Here is an 18,556-nt window from a genome sequence, read left to right as displayed (position 1 = left end):
GAATTCCATGATCCATTGCCTCTCACAAGTAGTGTCGTGCACTCATGGATGTTTTGGAAAAAAATATCAATTTTGTATAATTTGTAAGTATAGTGCCTTCACTAGTTATAAGCCTTGTGCACATCACTGATGCTATGCAATGAACCTGACACGGCTATTGCATAATACCTTATTGAATTTATAAACAGGATGCTAGTGAGTATTTCACAAAACTCAAATGGAACATATTGTGTTCTAAATTAATATTTTCGGGGCAAATAATATTTCTTTTGATGTGTCCCTTTTAATTATGACGTAGCAAAGTTTTACGTATTTTAAAATTGCAAGGATAGCTGATAAACGCGTGTGTTACATGGATAGTCGGAATTATTTGAATTGCTTTGTATGTATATCTATTGTATGAAAACATGAAAAGTTTTTATTTTTTAGTTGAAAAAATATTAGTTATGCAGTTCGGCAATTTTGACTTTTGACTTTTTGACTTATAGGAAAGTCAAAAAGTCAAAAGTCAAAATTCATTTATTTCAATTAGGCTTAGTTTACAAGCACGTTTGAAAGGTCAAGATTATGTAATAATTTAATTTAATCTAATGGTGGTAATAATAGTCGAAAACTTAAAACTAAAGTTACGAGGGTTCCAAACGCGCCGCGCGCGCGTTACACCTTGAATATAGGAAATTCTCCCGAGCGTCCTGTATAACTAAACCAACAACAAACTATACATTGTTTCCATTACCAATACATTGTTATAATATTGACATTTATAATATTAGTTATTAACTAGGACATCGACAATGTCCCATGTGGAATGTTTGGATTGTAACAGAGTGCTGGGAGTTATGTTAATTTGTCATATCCCAAACCGCATGGTACGTTCTAACAACAACGTTATGCGGCCACATGGGAACTGAGGCTGTACATATTTGTAACATATACGTATTTGTAACGTGTACATATTTGTAACAAGTTTGTACATGCCAGTTGATTGCTATCTACAATTCAGATGTAGAATACATTGGATTTGAATCATAGATGTGTTTATTAAAGCAATAGCTGGTTTATGATTTCTGGAAAGGAGGCTTTTGTTTAGCAGTGGACGTCAGCTCAGTACTTATCTGATTAGACTTGCAAAGAATAAAAAAAAACTTATGTAATTTAGACCTTGTATGTAGACCTTTCCCACGATATCAATCGATATCGTGGGAAAGGTCTGAATCACATAAGTTTTTTTGCAAGTTAGCCCTTGACTACAATCTCACCTGACGGTAAGTGATGATGCTATCTTAGTTGTAAGCGAGCTAACTTGTAAGTCCTAGTGAGTAGGATCCACACCCCTTTCAGTTTCTGCACGACATCGAACCGGAACGGTAAGTCACCTGGCAATACGTTTTTGCCGATAGGATGGTAACTAGCCACGGCCGAATCCTCCAGCTGAACTTGACAAATTAAAAATTCTCAATCGAACCCAGGACCTCCTCTTGTAAATGCGCCGCGCATTTCTCTGCGCTACGGAGGACGTCAAAAATAGGTAACTAAACTAAACTTTAAAAAAGTCTATAAATCTACTACACTACAAAAAGCTCTACTGCATTTTATGTACTTCAAAAAGTACAAAATATATCGTAGAGTTGGACGTACTCTGCTATAACAAGATCCCAACTCCCAAGCCATTTACGGACCTACCAATACATAAGTTTGAACATTTAGTTTAGTATTTCATGTTTCACCCACGTAGTTTCCGTTCCTGTGAGAAAACGGAGTTAAAATATAGCCTTTGACACTCACAAATATTGTAGCTTTCTATTGGTGAAACAATCTTGAAAATCGATCTAGTAGATTCAGAGATTACCTCCCTACAATACCACAAGGAGTGTGGATTTTCCCCTTCTAACAAGTAAGCCCGCTTCCATCTTAGATTGCTCATTGCACCATCAGGTGAGATTGTAGTCAAGGGCTAACTTTTAAAAAAAACCTTTAGTTTTCAATTTTTTTTCTTCTTCTTACAAATTACAATGCTCGTGTAAACTTTAAAAGACCCACGTTTTCTTTTTAAACGAACCTATTTCCGAACTTGCAAGAAGCCGAGAAAATACACTTACCCCGTCACTTTCCCTTCTAACCTGTTCCTTAGATCCAAAACGTCAAACTTTTAACGAGAACCTTCATAATTTACGACTTTTCGGAATTCAATCCACCCGTTTTATTGAGAACGTCGACCTCCGAAAATAGAACGCTCGAGACAGCGTTGGAGGCTTTTGTATTTCCAAATAACTGAATTGTGGAATGAATGTAGGTTGAGAGAACCTTTGCTATTGTTAAACGTGAAGTTTGTTGTCTATAGAATCATAACTATCTCATGTGGTTGTGAATACATCTTTGAATAACATTCAAAATTATCTTGAACTATAATAAACCGCGCGGTTGTACCCGCGTGGTTTTCGTTCTCGTAGGAATACGGGAATAATACATAGCTTATAGCCTTCCTCGATAAATGGGCTATCTAACACTGAAAGAATTTTTCAAATCGGACTAGTAGACCTGAGATAAGCGCTTTCAATCAAAGAAACAAACAAACTCTTCAGCTATAGATAAAAGCTTACGTTTTTGTGTGAAAAAACGTTTAGAAAGTTTACAAATTTTAGACATTACTAGAGGACGCCTGCGACTTCGTTTGCGTGGAAATTGATGTAAATTTTCAATCCCTATTTTACTGCATTCTATTTATATTTTCGCATGTGTTATGTATCTGTAATAAATAGTCCTCTAATCATTTTACAAAACTGTAACTAAAAGCATGAATGATTTATATTTAAAAAATTTCAACCCTTGTTTTAAAGGGGTGGAATTTAGAAAAAATTTCAATTATTTTTTAATAATTTTTTTGGTAGTACTTACACAATACCAATTTTTACAAATGTAACTTGATAAATGAAGGATTCTGGATTTCCCATACAAACTTCTAACCCCTGTTTCATCCCATTCAGATTTAATTTTTAAAGTAATCTTTAACATTCAACGTATTTTAAACTTTCGTGCGAATGGAGGCTTAAAACCAACATCGGAACTGTCATTCTATATTTGGTCTTCCATAAAAAAGGAGCAGCGATAGCCCAGTGGATATGACCTCTGCCTCCGATTCCGGAGGGTGTGGGTTCGAACCCTGTCCGGGGCATGCACCTCCAACTTTTCAGTTGTGTGCATTTTAAGAAATTAAATATCACGTGTCTCAATCGGTGAAGGAAAACATCGTGAGGAAACCTGCATACCAGAGAATTATCTTCATTCTCTGCGTGTGTGAAGTCTGCCAATCCGCATTGGGCCAGCGTGGTGGACTATTGGCCTAACCCCTCTCATTCTGAGAGGAGACTCGAGCTCAGTGAACACCCGAGTGCCCCTCGAAAACCGTGGCGTGGAAATAATAATAAATCATTTCCGGAAAAACTGAATAAACTTTTCCGTTAATAAATCTATTATAAAGCAAATAAAATTTTAATGGAGGAAGTTGTATGTAGTGAAGTATATATGTATCAATTCTCAGATGGAGTCAGTTTACTTTTTAGGAATGAGGATAAAATACAGCATATGCTATTCGCTGATAACGTCTTTCCATCGGTTATAGATTTTTTAAAACTTATCTCATATCGAGTATCCCATGATCCATAGCCTCACAAGCAGTGACCTGCACTCATAGATGCAAATACGCAATGCCTACCCTGAGGATTCATCACGAACCTGTATTGGAAAAAAAGTTTGTTTTTTAACTTTTCATCTTACCCCATAAGTGTCTCCCATATTCAAATTTTATCTATTCATAATACATCCCTGTATTTGGGTCATAAGAATTGATATGTGTACCAAATTTCAATTGGATTGGTCCAGTACATTAGGAGAAAACAGATAGACCTTAAAATGTGCGCAACGGGGATTATAAGGGTTCCGTTTGTGTACTACATACGTTCGGAACCCTAAAAAATATCAATTTTGTATAATTTGTACTAGTGCCTTCCCTACTTATAAGCCTTATCCACTCCACTGATAACAAGTTATGCACTGTCTGTCACGAGGCTATTGCACAATACCTTAATGAGTGTATATACAGGATGCTGGGGAGTATTTCTCATAGCTCTGGGGTTATTCTTTACGAAAATGAAATGAAAATGTTCAAGGAACATGTGTTCTAAAATTAATATTTACGGGGTAAATAATATTTCTTTTGTAAACGGATCTTAAAATATGTCCCTTATTTTTTAGTTCAAACAAATATTATTAGTTATGCAATTCGGCTTCTATAAGTCGACTCGTCAACACCTTGGAGTTATGGGAAATAATCCCGAGCACCCTGTATAACTAAACCAACAACAAATATACATTGTTTCCATTACCAATACATTGTTATAATATTGACATTTATAATATTAGTTATTAACTAGGACATCGACAATGTCCCATGTGGAATGTTTGGATTGTTACAGAGTGCTGGGAGTTATGTTAATTTGTCATATCCCAAACCGCATGGTACGTTCTAACAACAACGTTATGCGGCCACATGGGAACTGAGGCTGTACATATTTGTAACATGTACGTATTTGTAACGTGTACATATTTGTAACAAGTTTGTACATGCCAGTTGATTGCTATCTACAATTCAGATGTAGAATACATTGGATTTGGATCATAGAGGCGATCATGGTGTATGATTTCTGGAAAGGAAGCCTGTATTTAGCTTAGACGTCAGCTTAGTACTTATCTGATTGATGTCGTGTGGAAGGTCTAAATTACATAAGTTTTTTTATTCTTTACAAGTTAGACCTTGATTACAGTCGCACCTGGTAAGTGATGATGTAATCTAAGATGGAAGCGGGCTAACTTGTTAGTAGAAGGATGAACATCCACACTCCTTTCGGTTTCTACGTCGACTACCGGAACGCTAAATCGCTTGGCGGTACGTCTTTGTCGGTAGGATGGTAACTAGCCACGGCCGAATCCTCCAGCTGAACTTGACAAATTAGAAATTCTCAATCGAACCCAGGACCTCCGTCTTGTAAATGCACCGCGCATTTATCTGCGCTACGGAGGCCGGCAAAAATAGGTAACTAAACTTAACTTTAAAAAAATCTATAAATCTACTACACTACAAAAAACTCTACTGCATTTTATGTACTTCAAAAAGTACAAAAATATATCGTAGAGTTGGACGTACTCTGCTATAACAAGATCCCAACTCCCAAGCCATTTACGGACCTACCAATACATAGGTTGAACATTTAGTTTAGTATTTCGGGTTACACCCGCGTAGTTTCCGTTCCTGTAAGAATACGGAGATAAAATATAGCCTTTGACACTCACAAATAATGTAGCTTTCTATTGGTGAAACAATCTTGAAAATCGATTCAGTAGATCCAGAGATTACCCCCTACAATACCACAAACTTTAGCTCTTTATAATATTACTATAGAAGTATAGACTTTTTTCTGAAAAATGCTGTGGCAAGATTTAGGACTTTATTTTGTGTATCTCTACCGTCAGATAAATTTTACAAATTTCTCCATTTCCGTAATTATAGCCTAGATAAAAAAATGCAGAATAAAATCTTCTTAAAAAAAAACTTTTTGGAAGATCACGTGAACAAAGTTACCTAAAGACGTAATAGTTAGTGAAAGACTAAGACTAAGGACATTATCTTAGTATATTAATAATATATTAAAATATTGACCGTAACTGGAAACTTTATATTGAGAGTAGCATTTCCGTTTCCGTCGATTTCATACCAGTTTTCGTACTTTTATTGACGTCACGTCTGGCTATGTGGCGCCACCTGGCGGTGTCGGGCTCGGGAAGTTTCGTAAATCGCTGAGCGCGACTTTAGCTCATTGGCGTTTTGTTTACCGTCGAAGCAACATCTTGCAATCAGTTGGTACCCGACATTGCAAGATAAAGTGTAATAAGTGAAGTGAATTCGCTGTGAGTACTTTATATTTTATTACGTTGTAATTATTACGTTGTAACATACAACGTTAATGTAATTAACGTTAAATTATGTAAAAATTTCAAATTTCATTTGAAAATAGTACGTGATCATTATTTTAACGGTTTTTCCGTTCGGATCACTACTTCATGTGTTTGAAAGTCTTGCTTTTTTGCAAATGTTTTCGTACTTGCATGTAATAATATTTTCTTTGTAGTTATTTTTCAACAGTTAAAATAGTATTAAAAGTGGCGGGGCCCAGCGGGCTTCCTAAAAATGTGAACTCAGAAACCAAAGTGAACGTTCTAGCAATAGACTGTTGTCTAACATATATACTGCAAAACGAACGCGTGGCCAATGGCTTTCGTTTCAGAGGAGTACATAAATTACGAATGCTCGAAGACAAGTTAGACAAAGAGTTTTTGGAAGTTACTCAAACATATTGTTACTCCAATTCAAACCGGCATTGAAAAAAGGTTCACAAATCCCGCCAGAATTTAGCACAGAAATTTTGATTGGATGTAAATTACTGGCCTTATAAATCGCCAACCCACGCAGGGGCAAGGCGTAGACACTGTTAACGTCGCTGGACACATTTGCAGTCAAATATAGGTCTAATAGATTACCGCCCCTCGCGGGAGCAAGGTATACACAGTTTTTTAACGTTCCTGGACGTATTTGCAAAACCAACTTACTGAGTAAGGTATAGAAAGTTTAAATATTCCTAGACGTATTTGCACAGTCAAATACCGGACTAATAGATTACCGCCCCTCATGGGGACGAGGTTATAGAAAGTGTTAACATTCTTAGACGTATTTCCAGTCAAATACTGAGGATCGCCGCCTCTCGCATGGGCAAGGCACGAATAGTGTTGAAATTTCATCACGTAGAACACACAACACGGAATATACATACAATGCGCAAACGCTCATGCACAGCCATGCTTGCATGATAATTACAACCCACCCTCGCGGGGTGTTTATCTCTTTATATAAATTATTCAAATACCGGTGTCCTTGATCGCCACCGTCGCGGGCGTATGCATGAAGAGTAATGTTCCATCGCGTGGAACATACAACACGGAATATACATATCTGTAATGCGCACACGTTCATGCACAGCCTTGCTTGCATGATCAATACAATCCACCCTCGCGGGGTGTTTATCAACGATGTATGGATACGAATATCTTATCTATCTATATAAATTATTCAAATACCCTTGTCGATGTCGTGTGTGTGTGATCGCCACCCCTCGCGAGGGTAATGCATGAAAAATGTTAAGATTCCATCGCTTGGAACGCTTGCGCAGCCTTGCTTGTATGATCATTATAATCCACTCTCGCAGGGTGTTTATCAGCAATGTACAAGAAACTAATGTCCTAAAGCCCTTGCAGGCTGACTCACTATCTTTTACGTTTGCTAGTTGACATATACAAAATTGAGTTTCTATGTAAAAATGTCATTTATTGCTTACTCGTGAATATCCCACAGTAGGTAAATGACATTTTTCCAATTGATATAGGTTGATAATAAAGACCAAAATAGTGAATAGGCCAACTAGATTTGTAACCAATGGGTGAATTAATTACTTTGTAACAATGGCGTAAAAATCTGATGAACGAAAGCGTCAGATTAAAACATCATGTACATTTTGGTATAGAGGTTAAAGGCAGGAAACTTATTTTTCCGAATACATCAAAGTTTTCTAAAGGTATTACTGGATGTATAGAGTTTATTATTTGCAAAATTTATAACCATACTCCAGGTTTCATAAAACTTAGAAACAAACGAAAAGGTAAAACATATTATGATACCCTCCGTCACCTAGCAAATGTAGAAAAACGCATAAGCGGTAACATATAAATTTCTATTAAAACAAAGGATTCTAAATGAATCCTTTTTCAGGGGCTCGAGGCCCATCAAGGGTATTATGTATGCTTTAAAGTTTGATGCATCCAGAAAACAAAATATTTTGAGATAGACTTCATTTCAAGCGGTCTTTTTAGCCACCTTTTTCACCACCTTTTTCAATGGGAGAAAATGGTGGCACCAGAAACGTACAGAGGTTAATCTGAGGTTATCTCCTACCGTTCTCTCGAATAACCTCGTGTTTTTCTTAATCTATATGGAATATCGTTCCACACTCCTGTTTTGGAAGAAATATCAACAATTGTCTATTTAATGAAATACAAAGGATCATAAAAGCACCATGCTCTGTTGCTAATACTGAAGCCGGACCAATATTTAACCTCATTTCCACTTGCTAAATACGCACAGCATCAAAAACTCAGTTTGAAGAATAGACACAAGCCTACTTGCATGTGTATGTAATAAAATCCCAAAGGTGCTTCCTACGTTTTGTATACAGGGAATTGTTGGACATTACTTCCTTGTCATTTGAACTATGCATGTCTCTTTCTCAATGCTATCGAATTCGCAGCATGTTTTGTAAGAGATATGTAGAATTAAGAATAGACAATTTTATCATTTACTAAGAAAATAATACGAAGCGTAGATGTAGACTATATCGAAAACTTGCCCGTTACCATTGAATGAATGAATGACCTTGTTTAATATAATCAGACTGCTATACTACTATCGTTAACAACTGAGTCTTAGGGCCATAAATCATTTCTCTATATCTATCTCGCTTGCACTTATGGGTCTTATGGAGCCGTCTAGTGAAGGGTGTAACAATGAAAGACATATTATCGATAAGTAAAGTTTATTATCGTATCTTGTTCACAAAATTAAAAAAATTAACAATATTTGATTTAATATAATACATATTTCATATTATATAATTATTAAAATATTATATAATTATTAAATATCGCCATGTAATTTCTTCAGATCAACGTTAGAAAATAAAGTATCCATAGTGCGCAACGAGTAACACATGAATGTATTTATTTAATTGCAGTAAACACATTTATAGCAAAAAAAATACGCAATGCAATTACATTAGAAACCGACCAATCAGAATCGTCCAAATCATTATTGACTCATCATTAGCACGTGCGCAGGTAGCCGTTTATCGATAATTAGGGTGCGCAGGTAGGCGCGCTGCACATTCCTATCTTTTTTGACTTTTATGACCGGACGACTCAGATGATAACGCGCATACTATAGCTACCTACTTCACTGACACCCTCAGCCAGTGTTTTTTTTTAGTAGCAGATGCCTTTGACCACGCTTGGGCAGCGTTACTAAACATTCACCCTCTGAGGTATTCATGGTCACGAGAGGAATAGGTACTGCATTCCAATAAAAAGGAAATGTATGTCATACTACTCGTATATGTCCCTAGAATCAAACTCACCTCCTAAGCAACATTCAATTGGACAAAATGACTGCCGTTACATATTACGGAGGAAAAGAGAAATGAGTTTAAATATAGAATATAACAGTTAAAATTGCAAGATCTTTGTCTAGTAACCTTAATTAGACTATCACTAAGTTCACAACAGTACACAATAGTATACGCGGCAGGAACAACAAGCATGCAAATCACTTGTTATACAACATCGCCATCTTCCATACTTGGCGCTTTCATTACTGTAGCAAAGAAAAAGTGATTGTGAAATAGGGTATGTCGGTGACTGATCTATTCTGATCTGACTCATTAAATAAGGTACACGTAGTCCATGATTACTTGTACGTATCCCGAGATGTAACTTACGCTCAAGTTGTTTTATACGATGTGTACAGTGTGTATAGGGTATTCCCACTTGCTTTATGGTATCGCCACCACTTACACTGATTCTCAGAGAATCATCAGAATCGGTTGACAGGAATATATTTAATAGCCTTGATAAGAGTAAGTCTTATGTCATTTGGATCTCTCTCAGATTCCGAGTGCTAGCAGTACCGATAATTCTATAGAATGAAGACAAATTTATTATAATCACGACAACGGACTTAGCAGTTACAAAACTGTTAGAGGGAGTCTTCAAGAAATATGGGAAAACCTGAAATTATTTTTAATTTCCTGTCAAAACTTAAAAATCGGCTTGTGTAGTGTTTGTCTAAAAGTAAAAGTTTTAGTACATTATATGACCTAATGTCTAAGAACTGACTCAGTTTTAGTTTCTAGAATCTTCAAGTAACCTACTTAAGAGATCAATAACTTTGTAAAGTATATCCTTAAATTCATACCAAATTGTTAAGAAAGCCTAAAAATTCCATGCCACCAGTTTGGAATGTCAGTAACTTCTTAATAAGTTATTTTTTCAATAGTTATATTTTTGTGGGTACACTCTGAAAGGCGTGTATATGACCTAACATTACTTATTATAGGGATAACATAGTATAAAATCTAGTATGATGATTTTATTCAATTTTGGCCGCAATTTGGCTCAAAAACCGATAGAAGTATTTACTCTGGCTGGAAATTATTTGTAAATAAAATAATCACTATCATAATTTTTCTTTAGGAAATAATAAGTCTATTTCATTATTAAATAAAATAACTATCCACTACGACTAAATGCAGCAAGAATTAATATTAATTTCTTTGTAATATTTTTTTTAAAAAACCGCCCCGCATATGGTTATAGCAGAATGAGTAAAGACGTCACGTAAGAAATCTTCATAACGACTATATCGGTCAGCAGTGTTTTTCCTAAATAATTTAGTGTGAATATCAATTATATGATGAAATCCCTAAAATTAAAAGTATTGAACTCCAATCCAAAAAATGTATGGTATGTTTTTAGTTCATTGATTTATTTTTGAATGTGCTGAGAGTTGGAGTCGCGAGATGAACGAAAACACGTTAAGCACTGCTAACTGTTCTATTTATTAATATTTGTAAAATATAGTAAATGGCTGATGACATATAATGACACTTGAATGTCAAAGAGTTGACAGTTTGAATAAATAATATCCACAGACAATAGATACTTATTACTGGCTACCATTGTACCGTAGACATGTATTTTTGCTACATTCCAACAAAATGGGATATTGTATTATGCACAGACACAATAAGTCAAACTTCGTTACTAGCTTGTTGTCTAAATAAAGCCTAATCGAATTAGAGATAATATTGTTATAAAAAGTTTTATTTTAATAATCACATTGGCGAAATAATACCATAATGTGGCGTCACCAGGCGAAAACAAACAGGCTCTCAATATAAAGTTTCCAGTTACGGTCAATATTTTAATAGCAGCGTTTTACCTGAAATAAAACGCATATTAAAATACTTACCTCACTGGAAACTTTAAGTAATTCCTGCCTGGTGATATATTGAGCCAATGAGCTAAAGTCGCGCTCAGCGATTTACGAAACTTCCCGAGCCCGACACCGCCAGGTGGCGCCACATAGCCCGACGTGACGTCAATAAAAGTACGAAAACTGGTATGAAATCGACGGAAACGGAAATGCTACTCTCAATATAAAGTTTCCAATGAGGTAAGTATTTTAATATGCGTTTTATTTCAGGTAAAACGCTGCTATTATAAGTTTAGGTTAAAAATGAATTACTAATTAGTCACATAAGTAGGCTAGATCATAATTTTATTAAGTACCAAATTGGTACTTTACAACAGAGAAAAAAAAATTACAATACGTGTGTAAACATAAAAGACCCACGTTTTCTTTTTAAACGAACCTATTTCCGAACTTGCAAGAAGCCGAGAAAATACACTTACCCCGTCACTTTCCCTTCTAACCTGTTCCTTAGATCCAAAACGTCAAACTTTTAACGAGAACCTTCATAATTTACGACTTTTCGGAATTCAATCCACCCGTTTTATTGAGAACGTCGACCTCCGAAAATAGAACGCTCGAGACAGCGTTGGAGGCTTTTGTATTTCCAAATAACTGAATTGTGGAATGAATGTAGGTTGAGAGAACCTTTGCTATTGTTAAACGTGAAGTTTGTTGTCTATAGAATCATAACTATCTCATGTGGTTGTGAATACTTCTATGAATAACATTCAACATTATATTGAGCTAGCTGACACCGCGCGGTTCTACCTGCGTGGTTTTCGTTCTCGTAGGAATACGGGAATAATACATAGCTTATAGCCTTCCTCGATAAATGGGCTATCTAACGCTATAACAATTTTTCAAATCAGACCAGTAGTTCCTGAGATTAGCGCGTTCAATCAAAGAAACAAACTCTTCAGCTATGGATAAAAGCTTACGTTTTTGTGTAAAAAAACGTTTAGAAAGTTTAAAAAATTTTAGACAATACTAGCGGACGCCTGCGACATCGTTCGCGTGGAAAATGATGTAAATTTTCAATCCCTATTTTACTACATTTAATCTATATTTTAGCATGTGTTTATAATAAATAGTCCACTAATCATTTTACAAAGCTGTAACTCAAAACATGAACGATTTATAAATAAAAAACTTCAATCAATTAACCATTTGGGGGTGGAATTTAGAAAAAAAATTAATTATTTTTTAAGTATTTTTTGGTAGTACTTACACATACCAATTTTTATAAATGTAATTTGAAGAATGAAGGATTCTGGATTCCCCATACGAACTTTCAACCCCTGTTTCATCCCATTCAGATTTAATATTCGAGACAAAGTATTCTTTAACATTCAACGTATTTTAACGTTTTTTTAACGGACGTTAAAAAACTCTCGTGCGAATGGGGGCTTAAAACCAACATCGGAACTGTCATTCTATATTTGGTCTTCTATAAAAAAGGATCGATCAGACCAACATGGCAGTCTTACGTATAAATAATTTAGTTTTGACGGACTCTGGCGTCACTTCGTCGAGTAAATTCTATCAGAAAGCTACATTTGAAACGAACTACGGAACAGCGACTCTATTTTGGTCTTCTATAAAAGGGATCAATGAACAAAATGGCCGCCGACGCGAGAATCAAAGGTAATTCTGCCGGATCTCTGAACAGTTCAAAGGATTTCCGATTTTTTAGCCACTTCCATCGAATATCGCTTACATTTTTTGCTCTATAGTAGATAGCTTTTATCTTTTGAGTCAACTATAACAAATACCTCGTTGGTCGAGCGGTTAGATTATGTGGTTTTGGATAACTAAGTCTTATGTTCGTGTTCTGAGTCGGGTTATGAAGTACGTAATGTATTTTGAGCTTTTCTTTTTCTAAGATACTTAAGGAAATAGTAAAGTAAGATTTAAGAACTTGGTGTATTTATGCCACTGTCATGTAAGAAAAATAGTAGCACAAGTCATTTTTGTGCAATGAGGCAAAGCCGATGCACAATAGACAGCACGAGTGCTACAATGGCTAATTAGGTGCAGTGGCATACACTACTTTTTCTACAACCATGATTAATGAAATAAAATAATTACTTAGTAAAGAATATATAACTGATGTTGGACGTTGCCTCCTAAATTTTGTCTCTTATAAGAAATTTTAGTAGCTAATGCCATAGAACTATTTAAAAAACTAGCGGACGCCCGCGACTTCGTCCGCGTGAAATTCAGTTTTTCACAAATCCCGCGGGAACTATGGGGTTTTCCGGGATGAAAAGTAGTCTATGTGTTAATCTATTTCCATTCCAAATTTCAGGCAAATTGCTTCAGTAGCCGCAACGTAAAAGAGGAACAAACATACTTACACACTTACACACAAACTTTCGCCTTTATAATATTAGTGTGAAGTGTGATTATATAAAAAAAATCATTATAGCACGGATTACCGGCAAAGACGTACCGCCACGCGATTTAGCGTTCCGGTACGATGCCGTGTAGAAGCCGAAAGGGGTGTGGATTTTCATCCTCCTCCTAACAAGTTAGCCCGCTTCCATCTTAGACTGCATCATTACTTATCATCAGATGAGATTGTAGTCAAGGTCTAACTTTTTAAAAAAAATTACCCGTGTGGTAGGTAATGAACATTATCAAACGACCTGTCAAAATAAATAGCTTTGAGGTTTTATAATAAGTAAATTATAAAATGGGAGTAGCGAAACTACTTTAACCTTATAATGATGATTTCGAATTATAATACTCTTTGTTTTATTAGCGCAGATATAAAACAATAAAAATTGGATCATGTTTTACTACATGAAGGCCTTAATAATATCCTTTGTCTTTACCGTAAATGTTTTTCCCCTGTACACTGTAATAACCTTCAAGTATTACGAGCTTATCCAATTGGAAAGCTTTTTCTTACAACAAACACGTCCCAATCGTGTTAACCCTCCGCTGCTTGCGTTATCCTTTATCATAATACTAGCTGACGCCACGCGGTTTCACCCGCGTGGTTCCCGTTCCCGTAGGAATACAGGGATAATATATAACCTATAGCCTTCCTCGATAAATAGGCTATCTAACACTGAAAGAATTTTTTAAATCGGACCGGTATTTCCAGAGTATTAGCGTGTTCAATCAAACAAACAAACTCTTCAGCTTTATAATACTTAGTATAGATATAGAGTTACGGGTTATTCTACAAATCAGCTAGCTAAGCGGCCTGTAAGTTGAACTATGCATAGTAACACATTATTCGGTGTTAGCATGACAAAACATTGACGAAATGACAATCGTGTACGGGGCAACCACAGTACGCGCGTTTAACACTTTTCTTTATAATTGTACCTGCGCAGACAACTGTATAGTCTGGCAAGTTCGTTCATAACACTCCCATGTTATGCGGGCGACAAGGGGAAAGACTGCGCGGGTGTGAAATCGTGCGTGCGGGGATGTGATGTGCATCAATCGTGGGTTTTTCATTCATCGCTACACACCCCGGCGCGCGCGCAACATCAGGAGTGTTACGAACGAAGTTGCCAAGCTATAATTTTGGTTCCCAATGACGTATGAGCCGGGGCCTATAGCTACGAGTATGTTATGTTTTATTCTTAAGAAAATTCATTTATGGCCAGGGCTAGGCTTCTATCCGTAAAGTTTAGGGGATTTGGAGCTGCAATTCACTAATCAGCTTCACTTCGGGTTGGCGGTCTTTGACTTTATAACAAAATTATCAGTTGTTTGTTGCTCTACGCTACAAGTTAGAAACACCACTGACGTCCTAACTAAAGCCATTAGTAAAAAAATCCAGTTTTTATTAATTAATTACAAGATATTGTCGTTAATTCTTCGAACAATGAGTGTTGCCAGTGATGACTTACGGATCCGAGACTTGGTTGCTAACTATAGGCCTCATAAAAAGGTTCAGAGAGAGGTTTCTCTGCGTGATCGACTCAAAAATGAGGAGATCCGCAAAAGAACCAACGTCACTGATATAGCTCAGCGAGTCGCATATAGTTCGAAGAGCCAATGGACATTGGGTTCCCATGGTGCTTGAATGGCGACCCCGCACCGGAAAACGCAGTTGACTAGCTGGACTGAAGAAATCAAGCGGGTTGCAGGGAGCTACTGGATGGTAGCAGCTCAAGACTTTGTCGTCTTTACAAGAGGTCTATGTCCATCGGCTATTAATGATGATCGTTAATTATTATTTCACCGCGGCAAGTTGCCTCGACTGGTGACAGAAGGGCTGACTCATTTGTTGCGCAATGGATCAGCCTGGCTGTCTAGTGCGGAAATGCAGCAAGTATTCTTGTCACCATTCCACGTGGGCATGTATAGTATAGGTAGTTCTACATCATCATCATCCTCATATCAGCCGATGGACGTCCACTGCAGGACATAGGCCTTTTGTAGGGACTTCCAAACATCACGATACTGAGCCGCCTGCATCCAGCGCATCCCTGCAACTCGCTTGATATCGTCAGTCCACCTGGTGGGGGTCTACTAACACTGCAGTAGTTCTACATATTATTATTCTTTCAATATTCTAAGAATATTACATGAAACAATGGTACAATATCCCTAACAGCAGTTTAATGTGCGAATAGACATTTAGAATCGATGTCTGGACCATTACCCAGCCTCTCGGGACACCTTTTTGATCTCTTGCCAAAAGGAAGCCAATAACTCTTTTTCGGCGACAGGGGGGCTACGTGTCCACCGTAGATATTCAAACGTTTTGATTGTTGCAGATAGGATAAATTCAAATTCATTAATTTCAAGTAAGTAGGTTTAGTTTACAAGCACTTTTACGGTGTAAGTCTATTGCTAACTATACTTTTTTTTATTCTTTACAAGTTAGCTCTTGACTACAATCTCACCTGATGGTAAGTGATGATGCAGTCTAAGATGGAAGCGGGCTAACTTGTTAGGAGGAGGATGAAAATCCTCACCCCTTTCGGTTTCTACACGGTATCGTACCGGAACGCTAAATCGCTTGGCGGTACGTCTTTGCCGGTAGGGTGGTAACTAGCCACGGCCGAAGCCTCCCACCAGCCAGACCTGGACAAATTAAGAAAATTTCAATCTGCCCAGCCGGGGATCGAACCCAGGACCAAATCCACCGCGCATACCACTGCGCCACGGAGGCCGTCAAAAACTGATATCTACTTTAAAAAAATAGTTAAGCAGAATGTGAAAATAATTATGTTACATGCATTGGAACTGCAGTTTCAGAAAAATAAATTTAAACCACTGACTAATGATAAAACTTTAAATGTTTAATTATTGAATATAATTTTCTACAAATAACTTTCAGAAATCATATGAAATATAGTCAAAAATTATAGAACAAAGCATTTCGACTAACCTTAAAACTAAATGAAAAGAAAATGGAATTAGTACTTATGTATTGCCTTACAAATAAAAAATGTTAAGTAAGTGCCTTGAAGTATAATATTATACATAACAAAATCCGCTTGAATTTTAGAAATGTATAAATCATCAGACGATCATGTTAATATATAAAGATTTAAATGGATTTTTCAAAACGTAGACGAATATTCTCTAAATTTCCGTCAGAGACACTTGCCACCGCTACTTGAATAGAAAAATGTATCCAATAACCTCTCTACCGCAAAAATAAATCTCTCCGTCATACAAATGTTATTATTACTTATACTTTAAGCCTCAGATACCCAGTAGACGTTGGAAACAACATCACTGTATCTACTGTTTGAAACCAACTTTCCATTTTGAATCTTATAACAAAGGAAATAAGCTTTATATTGCAAAGTTACTTTTATTTCATAAACTAGATATTACTGTTCCTTGCACAATAATGCTCTTCAAAGAAAAATGTTGGAGAAATAGGAGAGATAAGAGAAACAGTAGTAGGTCAGTGAAGTACCTTGTGTCAGTCCCAGAGCCTTTAATATTCAAAGGAGCCGACTTGCCGAAACGACTTTAATAAATAAACAGTTGGGTACTGCATTTACAATCAGCAAAGTGGGTACTTCTTATTTGCTAACTTAGTTAAAGTTAGTAAATAAAATATGGACTAACGGAGTCTGTATTTTTACGAGCTTTTATTTTCATGTACTCTGAGATCTTACGTACTGCGCGGCCACTATGACCACAAATAGTCTTTGGCCGTGGTCGCTAAAGGTAAGCGACCACATTTTGGTATCGTACAAGTAAGTATCAGATGCGTCATATAAAACGATTTTTTTTAACAACGCGCCCACAGTTTGCAATCTACCAACACAACTACCAGTTATCGGATTGCCGAATGTTACAAGCTTTTATTTCGATGCCCTTTGGGATCTTGCGTACTGCGCGACCACAATGACCACAAATAGTCTTTGGCCGTGGTCGCTAAATGTAAGCGACCACTTTTTTGCATCGTACAAGTAAGTACAGATGCATCATATAAAACGATTTTTTTTACAACGTTGGACGCGTTTGCAATCTGCCAACGCAACTACCAGCAATCGGATAGCCGAATTTTAGTAGCACGAGGAACTCGTATAGTATATATAAAAGTTGCCTCTAGGAGGATCGACGTTGGCATTGCCAAAGGGTAGATTCGTACGATCTGTACGATGCGGATCAGAGGACGCGCTTGTATGGCTTTCTATACAAACAATACTACGATCCATATAATGCGATGTGTCCGATGCTTACGATATTTACGATGCCAATGTGGACGCGTACCTACGGTTTTGGCTGTGGTCGGATTTGCCGCCACGATGACGACCGGTCGTTAAGGGGTCATTTGTTGGGCTACTGCTATGATTGGTAAGTGACTGTCGACCATAGAAATGATTTCTCATATTTCTCATGATATCTCGTAGGTAATTTCAAAAAACTACGTTTTATACTTGGACAAACGTGAGCAGGCATAATAGTCTTAAATTATGTTTTTTTTTTATTTTTTACAAGTTAGCCCTTGACTACAATCTCACCTGATGGTAAGTGAAGATGCAATCTAAGATGGAAGCGGGCTAACTTGTTAGGAGAAGGATGAAAATCCATCCTCCTTGCGGTTTCCACACGGCATCTGCCGGAACGCTAAATCGCTTGGCGGTACGTCTTTGCTGGTAGGGTGGTAACTAGCCACGGCCGAAGCCTCCCACCTGCCAAAGTGACTAACTCGCCTTGGTTTTATACATATAGATATGAGATTGCTTAAAAAATGGTTTAAAATAATCAATTAAACCTTAATCAAAATTCAAATCTTATTTTATTCAAAATTCAACATGCCTTTGAAGTAATTTTTAACATGTTAATCATTATTTCATTTTCCTTTTGATAATTGAAAAGCTAAGGGCCAGGCTTCTACTTAAATCCACTTACAAACAGGCTTTCAGAATTATG

The 18,556-nt window shown here is 36.7% G+C and overlaps 1 protein-coding gene across 1 annotated transcript in view; it reads right to left on the bottom strand.

Annotated features, from left to right (window-relative positions):
* Nucleotides 1-18,556, bottom strand: part of LOC112051057 (obscurin) — a 169,919-nt gene that overhangs the window by 45,755 nt on the left and 105,608 nt on the right. The gene's annotated exons all lie outside the window — the stretch shown is intronic.

Source organism: Bicyclus anynana, chromosome 18, assembly GCF_947172395.1.
Source record: "Bicyclus anynana chromosome 18, ilBicAnyn1.1, whole genome shotgun sequence".
Lineage (NCBI taxonomy): Eukaryota > Metazoa > Arthropoda > Insecta > Lepidoptera > Nymphalidae > Bicyclus > Bicyclus anynana.
This window is presented reverse-complemented; position numbering and strand designations above follow the sequence as displayed.